The sequence below is a fragment of the Rhyacophila brunnea genome, unplaced genomic scaffold (assembly GCF_057557595.1).
Source record: "Rhyacophila brunnea isolate RB1 unplaced genomic scaffold, BYU_Rbru_1.0 scaffold_21, whole genome shotgun sequence".
Taxonomy (NCBI): Eukaryota; Metazoa; Arthropoda; class Insecta; order Trichoptera; family Rhyacophilidae; genus Rhyacophila; species Rhyacophila brunnea.
Window position 1 is genome coordinate 29,181,083 of NW_028232871.1, and position 12,946 is coordinate 29,194,028.

A 12,946-nucleotide genomic window follows, 5' to 3' on the forward strand; every position below is an offset into this window, starting at 1 on the left:
ATCGGTTGCATTCCGCTGGATTCTACATTGTTTCTTTCTCACGCCCACCATTATTGCCATCAACAGGTGAGAAATGCATTCAAATATCTTGTACCATCGCTTATCTTACGCACAACTAATCACAATACACTGATAAGAAAGTTGTTATATTAAAATTAATATTCAATTCTAGTTACAACAATGATAGGTAGCTACTTACAAAGTCAGTTATCAACTACTTTTTTTACAATTCGATTGGCCTTACGATAGAATTTAATAATAGATAACTTTTAACATCTGTTTTCAATTTATATAAAAAAACACTCCATTTCATCCGTAAATATTTCGATAAGAATACAGCACTTTAATAAAAACAGATGTATTTTCGTATATTTTTATAACTTTTATAACATATTATCAAATAGTATAATAATGTAATCATGTCTAGATAATATTATAAAATATTCGTACTTAGAAATTTTGTTTACCTAGTTTTTAAGCGTATTAAATGTTAAATGATTGTATGTTTTAGTACAGATATCAATAATAATATTATCATTCTAAATGTATAGTACCTACATTATGTGCAGTTACAGTGACGAACTCAGGTAAAGTGCTACCTTTAAGCAGACTTAGAATGGCGCCTCATTTCATTTTTAGTTCAAAATTATCTGCAAATTCGAACAAAATTGACTTACCTATTTTATTAGGATTTATTTTTGGCTATCTTAAACAAACAATCTTTAAATTGACATACACACCGTCTACTGAGAATTAGAGCATGTCCATGAAACTAAAAGCAAAAGACAGGTTTGGAGGCACCCTTGTGAAAAGTTGCCTATGCGATAAACCGGTAATTTTATTATTATTGTACAGTACAACAATAGTTATGCTGTCAGGATTTTTATGCTTCGATTATTTTTAATTAAGATGCCGATACTTTCTGATGAAGCGATCTCATCATCTGCTTCATAATAAACCGCCACTGCTCTCAAAAGATGCAATATTTGTGTCCATTCCTTAATTCGCCACCCCTATGCAACGCACAATTTGCCTTTCTCCGCGGTACGTCACTGTGCAGTCACGAGTATCGGAGGGACAGGTGTTTTTGACCAAATAAAGCCCCCCATGAAATGGAATACTTTGGCAGTAAGTGCATCGATACGGGCACTACCCTAAAGAGACCCTATATTTCAGAGGGCTCAAACCCTCACTGCCTATAGCATAACCACTCAAACAGATGCGGATTTGTAGTTACACAAAAATGAACTTCTAATATTTTTAAGTATGTAAGTGTGATAATTATTTTTAATTATGGGCTGTGATTCTAAGAAATAGATACCTTGGTATTTTTACTAATTACATTGATAGTTAGAATCTATGGTTTTTATTTTATTGTTTATCATTCAGTACCTCGAGCATATAACATCCCTAAACCTGCCACTGGACCTGGCGCCTGCAAAAACACATTAATTAACGCGGTCACCGGATGTTCATGTTAAACATTTAGTACCTATTGAGCAAGAAAGATTATTAATATATGTGTCTATTTCCAATACCCGCCAAATCCAATTTATATATTGAGTACGGCGTATAATGCCCTGGGTAAAAATTTCAATCCTGGGTCTGGCAAATACACATACCTACGTATTGATTTTCAATTTGTGTTTGGAGTCACAGCATGGACCTAATATAACAAGTGGCTAACACCCACTTCTCACAAAAACAAGTGGAGGCCCATATGATTTTAATAGGATCGGACATGGTCAAAAAATGGGGACGTTATTATATGTTTTGAGGTCTAGGGCCCTGAATCCGTCTCTGATTATTAATTAATTAAAATAAGCTAATCAGTGATATCGATTATCGTTGATAGAATATTATTAGAGAGCCAGATAAAATAATATGTATTGTAATTGATTGATTCTATCATTTTTAAATAGATACGAAATACCCACTTTTCATTTTAAACTTAATCGCGGTTATAATAAAATTAAGATAATTAACTCAATGATATAATCTAATTTGATAAAATAATATCTGCAATTGCTTAGTTTCGCAAAAAAATACATGGATTGGTGTAATAATAATTGTCTCTAAAAATATTTCAAAAGTATGCCAAAACATCAAATATTTGTTTTACTTATTTGTGACAAATGTAATAATTAGTGTTTACTCAGCTTAATAATCCTCAAAAAATTCGAAATATTTCATATCACAAACTGTAAACTAAACAATTATTGAGCAATACTTAGTTATAATAATGTAAGCATAAATAATGTACAATATTTAAATTATTATGAATATTGCAAATCGTTGTTCAAGAAGGTTTTTAAGTTAATTTTACACCTTTAATTTTACCTGGCGGAACCGTTGGGTTGCAGAGCATCACACTGCCTTTAACCTCAGCGATAAGTAGATGAGCCCGCAGACATCGTAGCCCGGGAGCACGCTTCAAGATGTGGGGGCCATGATATACTACTAAATCATAGGACATAGATGAAGGCCTTCCTCACACTTCAAAATTATTTAAAAATTCCTCTTGAGACCATGAATAATATTCACCATAATATTGTGACGACCGGGGCGTCCTATTGCCTTCTCCGGCAATTATTACTGTCTTTCATAAAGCATTTAAAACCAATTTCCATTTTATAATGTTTGAGACTTTCACGATTATTTTATTATGGTGAGTAATAGATTTTTGGGTTCTCATCGCATCTCATCTCATCTCATCTCATCGAGTTCTTCCTCTTTATTTCTTCGACGCTTCTGGAATGGTCTCTTGATAATGCATTCTCCTTCCATTATTGTTTTCAACACACAGTATTCGACTAAATTTAGTGACGCTTTTCTACAACCTTTTTAACCACACAATAAAAACATGGTACCAAAACTACCACTTCCGTTCCTAAGGAAGTTGATTGCGCACAGCGTAGAGGTTATTTGATAGTTTTTTTTACGGGGAATATTTGTGAATGATAAAGAAAGTAATCCTGAGAAATATACGTAAAACAGTGCGATAACCATTCCATTAATTTTTTATTGTTTTGAGAATCGAACCTTATTATCAATCGGAGCAGCGCCAGGGGTGGCTGCCGCCTGGTGCCAGTCAAAAATTGGCCTCTCCCCAAATAAAATTATTTAGTGGAAATATTGTTATCGAAATATTTATATTTAAACAAATCAATATAATAATCCAAACGAACACCATTTCTTAATTGAATGATATAAAAGATAATTGCGATTTTTTTACTATCTGTGAAACAAACTAATGACACAAATTGCTTTTTCTTTAAATACTGTACCTATCTATATGACGCTATGCATACAAAACATTATAATATGTATGCAGAATTTTATGACACTCATTCATAATATTAAAAACCTGAACAAATGCTTTTTGTGGTTTTCTGCATAATTATATCAGTGATGAATTAGTTATAAATCGGAGATTTTAAACGCCTGGATGAGAATATAGTTAATATTTCAACATTATATTTCGTTTTAGCTCTTCGATTTGCTGCTATGTAGTAAGTGCCATCATTTGGCAGTAGGCAACATACGTATATATGTACTTCATATATTATATTTGTATTATAAGGTTTGGTTATGTAATTGAATAAAGTGTATTTTTAATAAAATTATTTTTAAATGTTTTTTTCGGACTTTTTTTAACCCTTAAGTGTTATCGCGCGGATGTTTTGCGTCCCTATCACCCCCGCTTAGTGCGTCCCTGGAGTAACAATACAAACGTACGATTGATGCGTTTGAAATCTGTATTGCTAGAAACGTGTGATCAACCATTGCGGTGATGTGACAAGGTTGATCGTTTATAATACAAAGAAAAACTATGATGGAGATTTCCAGAATTATTTATTTACATATTAAATTCATTATAATTGCAGTATGTTATATACTTTGACTGGTAGTAGGCACTACAAATAAAATAATAAGTTGTAGTTCACCGTTAGTGAATAGCATAATATCTTTTTAATTAATGTAGTAGGTATAGCAAAAATATCACCATGACAACAAACCGACAGTGCATTGACACAGTTTAGATAAGAATCTCGTGTATATTATACAATATTAGGAGTATTAGGACATTCTGAATAAATTTAATTAATTTATCAACTGTATTTTTTTGTTGCTAATAATTTGTTTCGCTATAAACCTGTAAATTTGGCATTCAGCATTTATTACATTTTAAGTGTTATTCAGGATTCCAACCGATGTGGGAACATATCTAATTAAAGTTATCAGAACAAAATTCTACAGCAATGATACCTGTTTATCTTCGCCGTCATCATCAGCCGGGGATGAAGACCTCACATACCTAGCTCCCTCAACTCCCCTCAATTATTAGTTCTTCGCTGTCACGTAAATCCAGTGAATTTTTTAGTTCATTTATATCCAGCGGTTTTAGGACATCCTTGTAGTGGTTTAATGCCCCTTGGGTACTACTGTATGGCGGCATTTGTCCAGCGGTTGTCCACTCGGCTTACAACATGTCCAGTCTATTTCTATTTCATCTGCATAGCAACCTCTATCATATCGCATAGGTACCTGTTTATTTTAATTACATATCTCTAAGTTTACATAATTAATTTGAAGCAGTAATTAGTTAGATAAAACTCACGTGTACGTAGGTATATACCTAATACTTCAATGAACACGTCAATTTTATCCCATGCAATTGAGCAAGCTGTCGCTGTTATAGATGTCAGACACTTTATTCGAGGAAAGTAACCCGTTACTTCCTTTATATCCCGCTGGCCCAGGGAACTCAGAAATAATGGGAACTGAAATACCTAACGGGTTAGGAGAAGCAGGCAACCGATCTTGAGTAAGGAAGAATTGTGGATAAATTTAAACACGTGTCAAGAAAACGTCATACGTCGAATACTGACAACTGCTCTCGGTTTATGCATTGACGCTCATTTAATATTGATGTATTACACACACTATTGCACGCAAGGCCTGAACAAAAACGATGCATGAGTGCGAGTGAGAAAGTATTCGGCACCCTTACAATCTCTGCGACACGCGCTAGAGTAAGATAAAAGGTCTACATATGTGTGAGCTAGTTTCCAAAAGTATCGCCATCAAATCGAGGCGAAACGCTTCACATAGCGTCGATAACATGCGAGCTCGTGTTGCTAAAATTGGTATTTTTTGTGTTAAACATAAAGTCAATGGTAAATATTTTTAGTTAATTAAGTAGAAAAGATGGTTTTGTGTGTTGTATCAAAATATGGTAGCCATACTGATAAGCAAGAAGATGGTATTACGTTTCATAGGTAAGTTGATACATGTTCGTGATAATTAATTTGTATTTTATTATATATTTTAATATCAGTGACCTAGTGTTTCTTTAAAATAACTTAAATTATGGATATCTTTATCTAATGGTTGCATTTTGACCGCTTAAAAATACTATATAACGTAAAAAAAATAGAAAATTTTATTTTAATTCTGAGCGTCTAGTGTGAGCACTTTGGGCGAGCACTAGCGAAATGGTCTATGGTCTCGAACATTTGTAGACGAATGGGTTCGCTCGCCCACAAACCAAACGCAAGGCACGCGGCTTCATTTAGCAATGCAACGGGTGGCGTCTAGATGTATATATAGTCTAAGATTGCACGTCTACAATGCGTGGTCCATTTTCGTGCCTGCCTCAAAATTAACTGTATTTGTATATAGACTATCGGAATTATATTTATTATCTGTTCTGTGCGCTTGCCCAATGTTCTACCAGCAAATGCAGAAGATTTCCGAAAGCCGACAAAAATCCGATGTCACATAACTACATAATTCCTATCTTCTTATCAGCTCTGAAATATTTGCGCACAGTTAGTGAAGCTCTTTCATTCACAAAAATATGCTAGATAATGTAAAAACATAAGCCAGGTGGCAAAATAAAATTCTAGATTTTTTTCAAAATTGAAAAAGTGTCTACAAAAAATGTGTCACAATTATAAAATTCGTTTTTACAAGAACAAAGATCGAATTTCCCAACTAATAGAAAAGGTCATAAAATTTAAAATTAATGCAGATTTTGTCATCATTTTGTATGTAACATTTAGTGTATTAATTATAAAATGCATACATATTTGTCGTGATTTATCTGTCTGCAACACAGCACACAGACGCACACACATTTTCTATGTCTGCGCATTGAACACACTGAACGCATTGAGCGCATCAACAAGAATGTTGACAGATGAAGCTGCCATCTAGTATTTTTTCCTAGTAAGATATAAAGTACGTAATACCAGCATGTTGATTTTCGGACAAATCTGGTGTAATAAATTCTAGCTTAATTATGAGAAGTTTTAAGCTGTTTGCGGTGTAGACAAAACGTTAGTTTTAACGCCATAACATGCTAGATAGCACATTTAGCAGCTAGATGCATATTTAAAATTTCTAGATCTGGCAAGAAAAACACTGAATACAGCGTTACTAAAAAGAGTAAATCCATGCCACCAGTTCGTTAAAAATACAAACTTAATATAAATATAATATAATGTATATGTATGTAGTCTGATACATTTTTTTAATAACTATTATATTGAAGTCACCGTTATTTAAGTAAGTATATGTCGCATATTAATATATTAAATGGTTTCGTAAAGATATTAATATATGTACAAGATATATATCTTTGGCATTAAAAATTTGAATGATTAGATAACATCTCAAATATTTGTGGCTGTAGCAAGCGGTTACATAGATGAGTATTTTATATATCCAAATAGACGACCTGTGTTGAAGTAATTTATTTAGATAACAAATCTTAATATACCTAATTTCTCAACTGTGCAATGCAACTTTTGCGGTTGAAAATAGTAGGAAACGTATGGCTATGTTGTCGTATGGGTAATTATTGCAATAGTGGCATAACTCAAACATAACTCTCATTGTTGTGTTATATACCATAAAAATGCAATATAATCATACTTGCATAACACGTTTTCTATCAGAGCTTCCCAACTGGTGAGTCGGAAGATGATAGGAAAATGGCATCAAAAGACTAACTATAGTTTTCCGTCACACTTGTGAACAATCGTTGTCAAAGATAGTAACAAACAAAAAGGTAATATTTTTTTCTTTTTAGTCAGGAATTACGAGTGGATATTTCAAATATCGACCTATACATTAAAATGTTCTTGAACAAACATACAATTATTAATATATTATCGAACGTATCCGGAAACTCGTACGTATGCAGTTCGCCGTATCATACCTCACAGTGAAATCTTGTATCGGAAATATAATATGCCCGTATATTAAAGACCGTCCAACCTCTTTGGGTCGACATAAAATTTATGTCTAAATAAAACACGATTCTTGTCGGTTTACACTTTACAGGAAGCCAGCAACAAACAATTTTTGAAAATAGCCGATATACTGGATTATTTGTTAGGATAGGTTAGGTTTTCATTCTTGAATTCATGAATTTTGTCAAAATCAGCTATGAAAATTGAATTAATGTTCATTTATTGAATCTAATAAAATTAGAGACCGTATAGAATACGGTCATCTTTTTCCGATAAAAAAGAAAGCTCACGGTTAACTGTGCCACGGTGATTTTTTTACGTACAATTTACATGTAACCTTAATTGAAAGATCTAATTATCTATCATTTAACTCATAATAATTATGATTTTTCTTTACTTATAAAATAAACTGATAATAAGTGACAATATACACCATAATACTATAAATTGGTATGGAGCATGTCAATTGACATGGAATAAATAATTTTAATTATTACAAAATTCCCGCGTTTTCGGGACAAATAAAAAAAACCAATAGAGGCGTTGCTATAGATCCACCAGTATAAATAAAAGTGAGGGCGCAACTGGCCAACAGTGGAAATATTATTCAATACTTTTTATACTGTGATGAACTTAGTTCTATACTTGAACACCGGACAATTTATGATGGTATTTCTATAGTCATTAGGCCGCAAGACAGCTCCCTGAAAGGGCAAAATGTTTATAGTTACTCGAGGAGGTGTTGAACACTCCATTTTATCTAATCTACCCAAAATGTAAATTCATGTTTAAACAAATGTAATCAAATAATTTATGTATCATTTAACCGTGCTTAAGATTGTACACACAATATAACTTACCTGTTTTAAACACTTAAAATTGTGACCACGTTGTAAATCAAGTATTTTTAATACATCAAGCCCCTTCGAAAGAAATTTCACTTCATTGTTTGTTGTTTTTTGTATTAAGTTTATATAAATTCATTAGTATACAGTGCACAATAAGTGCAGCGTTCACGGGCGGCCGAGCCGAGGGCCGGCTGTTGGCCCCCTCTTGAATTATTATCTCTTTGCACTGGACATCCGACATTTTTATAAATACATTATATAGTTAGTTGATGTGGTAAATTGGTACTTATATAATTTAATTATATATGACGTCAGGATAAATATAAACAATATAACGTCAATTGGACATAGTTATGCAGAAAGTAGCCAGTCCACAAAAAATTAAAAAATGAGTTATAATATAGATCAGATGCGTGAAGGTTTTCTCTACGTTCTGCTGAAAATAGCCAAGCCGCAAAAAATTGTTCTTGAAATAAAATACTATTTACATTTTTAATATCATGTTGTTGCTAAAGTGCCATTATCTCAGCTCGGCACTATTGTGGACTGGCTATATTCTGCATAACTACGTTCAATTATCGGTAATATAATTATGTATAGCGTGCTTGTCATTTATTCTATTATTTCACATGGGCGAAATTTTGTTCACACAGTATCGGTTGTACCCGTCGCAATAGCTCTACAATCTACATAACAATAATATGGTTATTTTGTCAGGTTAATACTTTAGGTGAATTGAGTTAACGAGTATTAGTCTTTCAATGTATAATTTCAATAGTGTAGGATTAAATGGAAAAGTTTACGAACCGAAGCGCTCGACAATTTTCTGAAGATAGTTGTCTTCTTCTTCTTCCACGGCGCTACATCCCGGGGTAGGATTTGGCCTCCTCCACAACCGCTCTTCACTCACTCCGGTCTCTCGCCACACTTCTCCAGTTACCGGGTCTTCCTATATGAAGCCAGTCCACTTCTACGGCGTCAGCCCATCTCCTTCTTGGACGGCCTCTGGGTCTCTTCCGTTGGGGTAACCACTTCGTCATGATCCTTGGCGCTCTAACTTCAGGCATTCTCTCCACATGTCCCGCCCATCGTAGTCTTTGGGACTTACAGTACCTTATGATTGTTTGCTGTTCAATCAGCTCTTCTAACTCGTGGTTCATTTTTATTCTGTAGTTCCCATTTTCCAACGTGGGTCCAAAGATTTTGCGGAGTATTTTGCGCTCGAAGACAGCTAATTTGTTTTCCTCGTTTTGAGTTAAGCACCAAGTCTCACAGCCGTAAGTGACCACTGGCCTTATAATTGTTTTTGAAGATAGTTGTATGTGTATTCTATAAAATTGAGTGTGTTATACTTTTGTTGTATGTCTTATTTATCTCATACGGTCAAATTATTTTGATGGCAACGATACGGAACGATAATTTTATCGATTGCACGAACCAGAACTGCTCTCCGGTGCGCTCCGGTCCATTTTGAGTCCTGCGTGAAAAGTGTTTGAAATTACTATTTAATACGATGATCATCTTCAAAATGACGCTTAGATTACAATGAGAATTATCATAGAAAAGCTATAATACAGGTCTTTAAAATTTCAAGGTGAGTCAGTTCTATTAAGACAGACATGTATATGGGAAACATTCAGTGTTTTATTAATACAGTAGTGTTAATAGGATGAGCTCGTTGGTATTTCTAATTTGACACTCCTTTTTAGAAATAATTTGCACGACCATCTATGTACGACAAAGCGGACTTAACACTTATGTTACTGAATATAAAATTATGATAATTTATTTATAACAACTGTGGTGGGATCATTTTATGCATCCTGTAATTTTATTTTTGATTTAATTAATAATAATAACCATTTTTATTTGCCGGGATTAAACTAGGTGAACCCACGTTTAAGTAGTTTATTCAATTCAGTCTTAAAATTTAAATATTTTCGTACCGAATTAAAACATTTAAAAATGTTAGACGACGTGTCCTACTATTTGTGATAGTGTCTGGCCGCCCTAATGTACGACGGCACTTAGACCCATGTGACGTTTATACCTATACCAAGAAATAATAATATCAACTTAATATAATATACGATCAGTGATTGGATAACTACTGGACGAGTGCAGTCATACAGCGGTATCTAACGGGCACTAAACAACAACAGGGTCATTCGAAAATCCCGTGGATCGACTAACTCATTTATTTATGTAAATAACTAAGGATCTAGAAGAATGGAGGGTACTAAGGGAGGACTTCACCCAAAGCCGACTATAATTACAATCAGTCCGCGGTACTGAATTGAGAGTTACGATGGTAATACTAAAATTGATTATCTTTGAATGCAACGCGGGAAACTGTTCGCTGGAAACAATGATTTTCGATTGCATATTTCGTTCAGATTAATTTACCGTATTGCAGTCGAAATATGAGCAATGATTAACACTACGATCAAATTCACAATTTCGTGCTGCGGCCAGACTATTACCTCCACCTAATTATGAATCGATCGATAGTAATAATTATTAATGATTATGATGATAACGTCATATTATTTAAATAGCGGGAAAAATCAATTTTTAACGTAAATTAGCTCGTATTCTTATTTGTCCGGTGGTTGTCCAGTACAAATCTTCCAATAGATTTTTAACTAACTTCCCGACTAGCTAGACATTTGAAACTTTTAGAATATATCAGAACACGATGCCAATGCATTTTTAATACTTTTAGCCATCTTTAAGTAGAATTAATTTCATTTTCAGTTAATTCTGGTTTGTATGAAAAGTTATTTCGGAAGAATTCCGTAATCCAATCCACTATTATTGGTTGCTAAGGGTCTGGGGTCCTAGCAACTAAATTATTAATATATACGTGATCTGTAAAGCTAGTCAAGTCAAGTTTGTATGATTAAAAAGAACTTTTTATATACTTACAAAGTTTTTTAATTTTCTGTTATAATTAATATATTTCTATAATTAATCTTATTATTATTCATCAAATTGCAGTCTACAAACCAGCCGTCGAAAATAGGATTCTACGGTATAAACTATTAATATATTTACTATTTTTATCTACGAGAAGATATTGCTTCGATTGTTAGCACAGTGACAGGTTAACTACTTAGCAATGAACATAGTCATGGTATATTAAATATTTGCGTAAACTACAGAAACACTTAACTATGCTAAACAATTAACATGATATCACCAAGATAATAGGTAGGTACTGAAGTAGGTAGATTAGTTTTATATAATAGGTATAATGCCCGGAAAATTGTACGTATGCAGTTCACCGTGAGCATTGGAAACATTTAACAGCATTAAGATCAAATGCATGTTTAAATAAATTACGTAATAAAACATACTGGAATACAAGGTAAACAGAAGACAAGATGGAAGAAAATATGTAGTTATGTTAAATAATTAAATATTTATAATATATAATATTATATACATGTATATTCTTTAAAACGATACATCAGGCCATGAGGCCAATTAGAATAGTGAAACAGTAGTGCAGTGGTGGCGAACCTATGGCACGCAAGATGATTTTGCATGGCACGCGAATGTTTTATTTTGATGAGAAAAAATATGCCTATAAGAATAATAAATTATAGATCGCATTGTATTAAAAATAGCAGGTAAATACTCTCCAAGAATAAGCATTACGTTTCATGTAAATATATAATTGCATAGGTCGGTCCTTAGGTTTTATGCGTCAGATATAATATTATCGTACTAACCTCATCAGGCGTTGGGAGAAGCTGCGCCGCGAACCTCTGATTTTGATCGATTTACAATGTTGATACCACTGTAGTGAGAGAACGCCTCATCTGATCAGTGACGTCCCGTGGGGGCAGGCAAATTGAGCGTCGCTTGGGGGCGGCAGTTACTCAAAGGGTGGCAAATCGAGGAGAATCATTTGATAGTTATTATATAGACATAGCTACTTAAATTTAGTAATAACGAAAATATCTTTCAATTGAAAAAATCACTATTTGGAAACAAAACGTATCTATTAATTAACACAAAAATTTTAAAAGGACTGTTTTTTGTCGTATTCGTGACGTCTAGTTTACTTATGTTGTCCTTCGACGTCATTGGTAACCAGAAACGATCTGATTTATTAACCAGTACGCACGTAAATTGCACTGGCCGTCGAAACTGAAGATGTCATACAGAGCGTCAGTCATACAAAGCGTCCCACCTACCGCTCTTCGTCCACGATTTAATTTTGTTTTCAGTGGTACATATTTTGTTAGTAATGTATCCATACAACACATTTCTTAGATATTGGAGTCAAGAAAGGATGATAAAAAATACTGTTTAAAAAGGGGGCGGCATTTTGGCGCTGCCTAGGACCGGCATTTTTTCTAGGGACGTCACTGCATCTAATGGAATCAATTCTGGTGTAAATTTGTGCGTAAAGAAGCAAACTAAGTAATATAATAGCAAACGATTTCTTTATCCACAAAAATAGCTGTACCTACCAAATAAGAAACAAAAACTTGGTGGAGCTTGTAATAGTAATTCTGGCAGACAGTTTCAAAATTGGTGGACCGAAATCGGCGTAATTTAAGTAATAAAGCTATGTGTATGCTATATAGTATATATTATATGAGTGATATCTATAACATCATCATTTTTAACAGGATTCTTAAAAACATTTTCTTTCTCCGTGAAAAACTGCTCGGCACGTCAGACAGTCGAAAAATAATATTTGGGAAATTTTAGCACGCGTACGTAAAAAGGTTCGCCAACCATGCAGTAGTGTATTTAGTAATATACGTGAAACAATCATAAACACCCAGGTTTTGTGAAAAACCACATTAATATATTGTG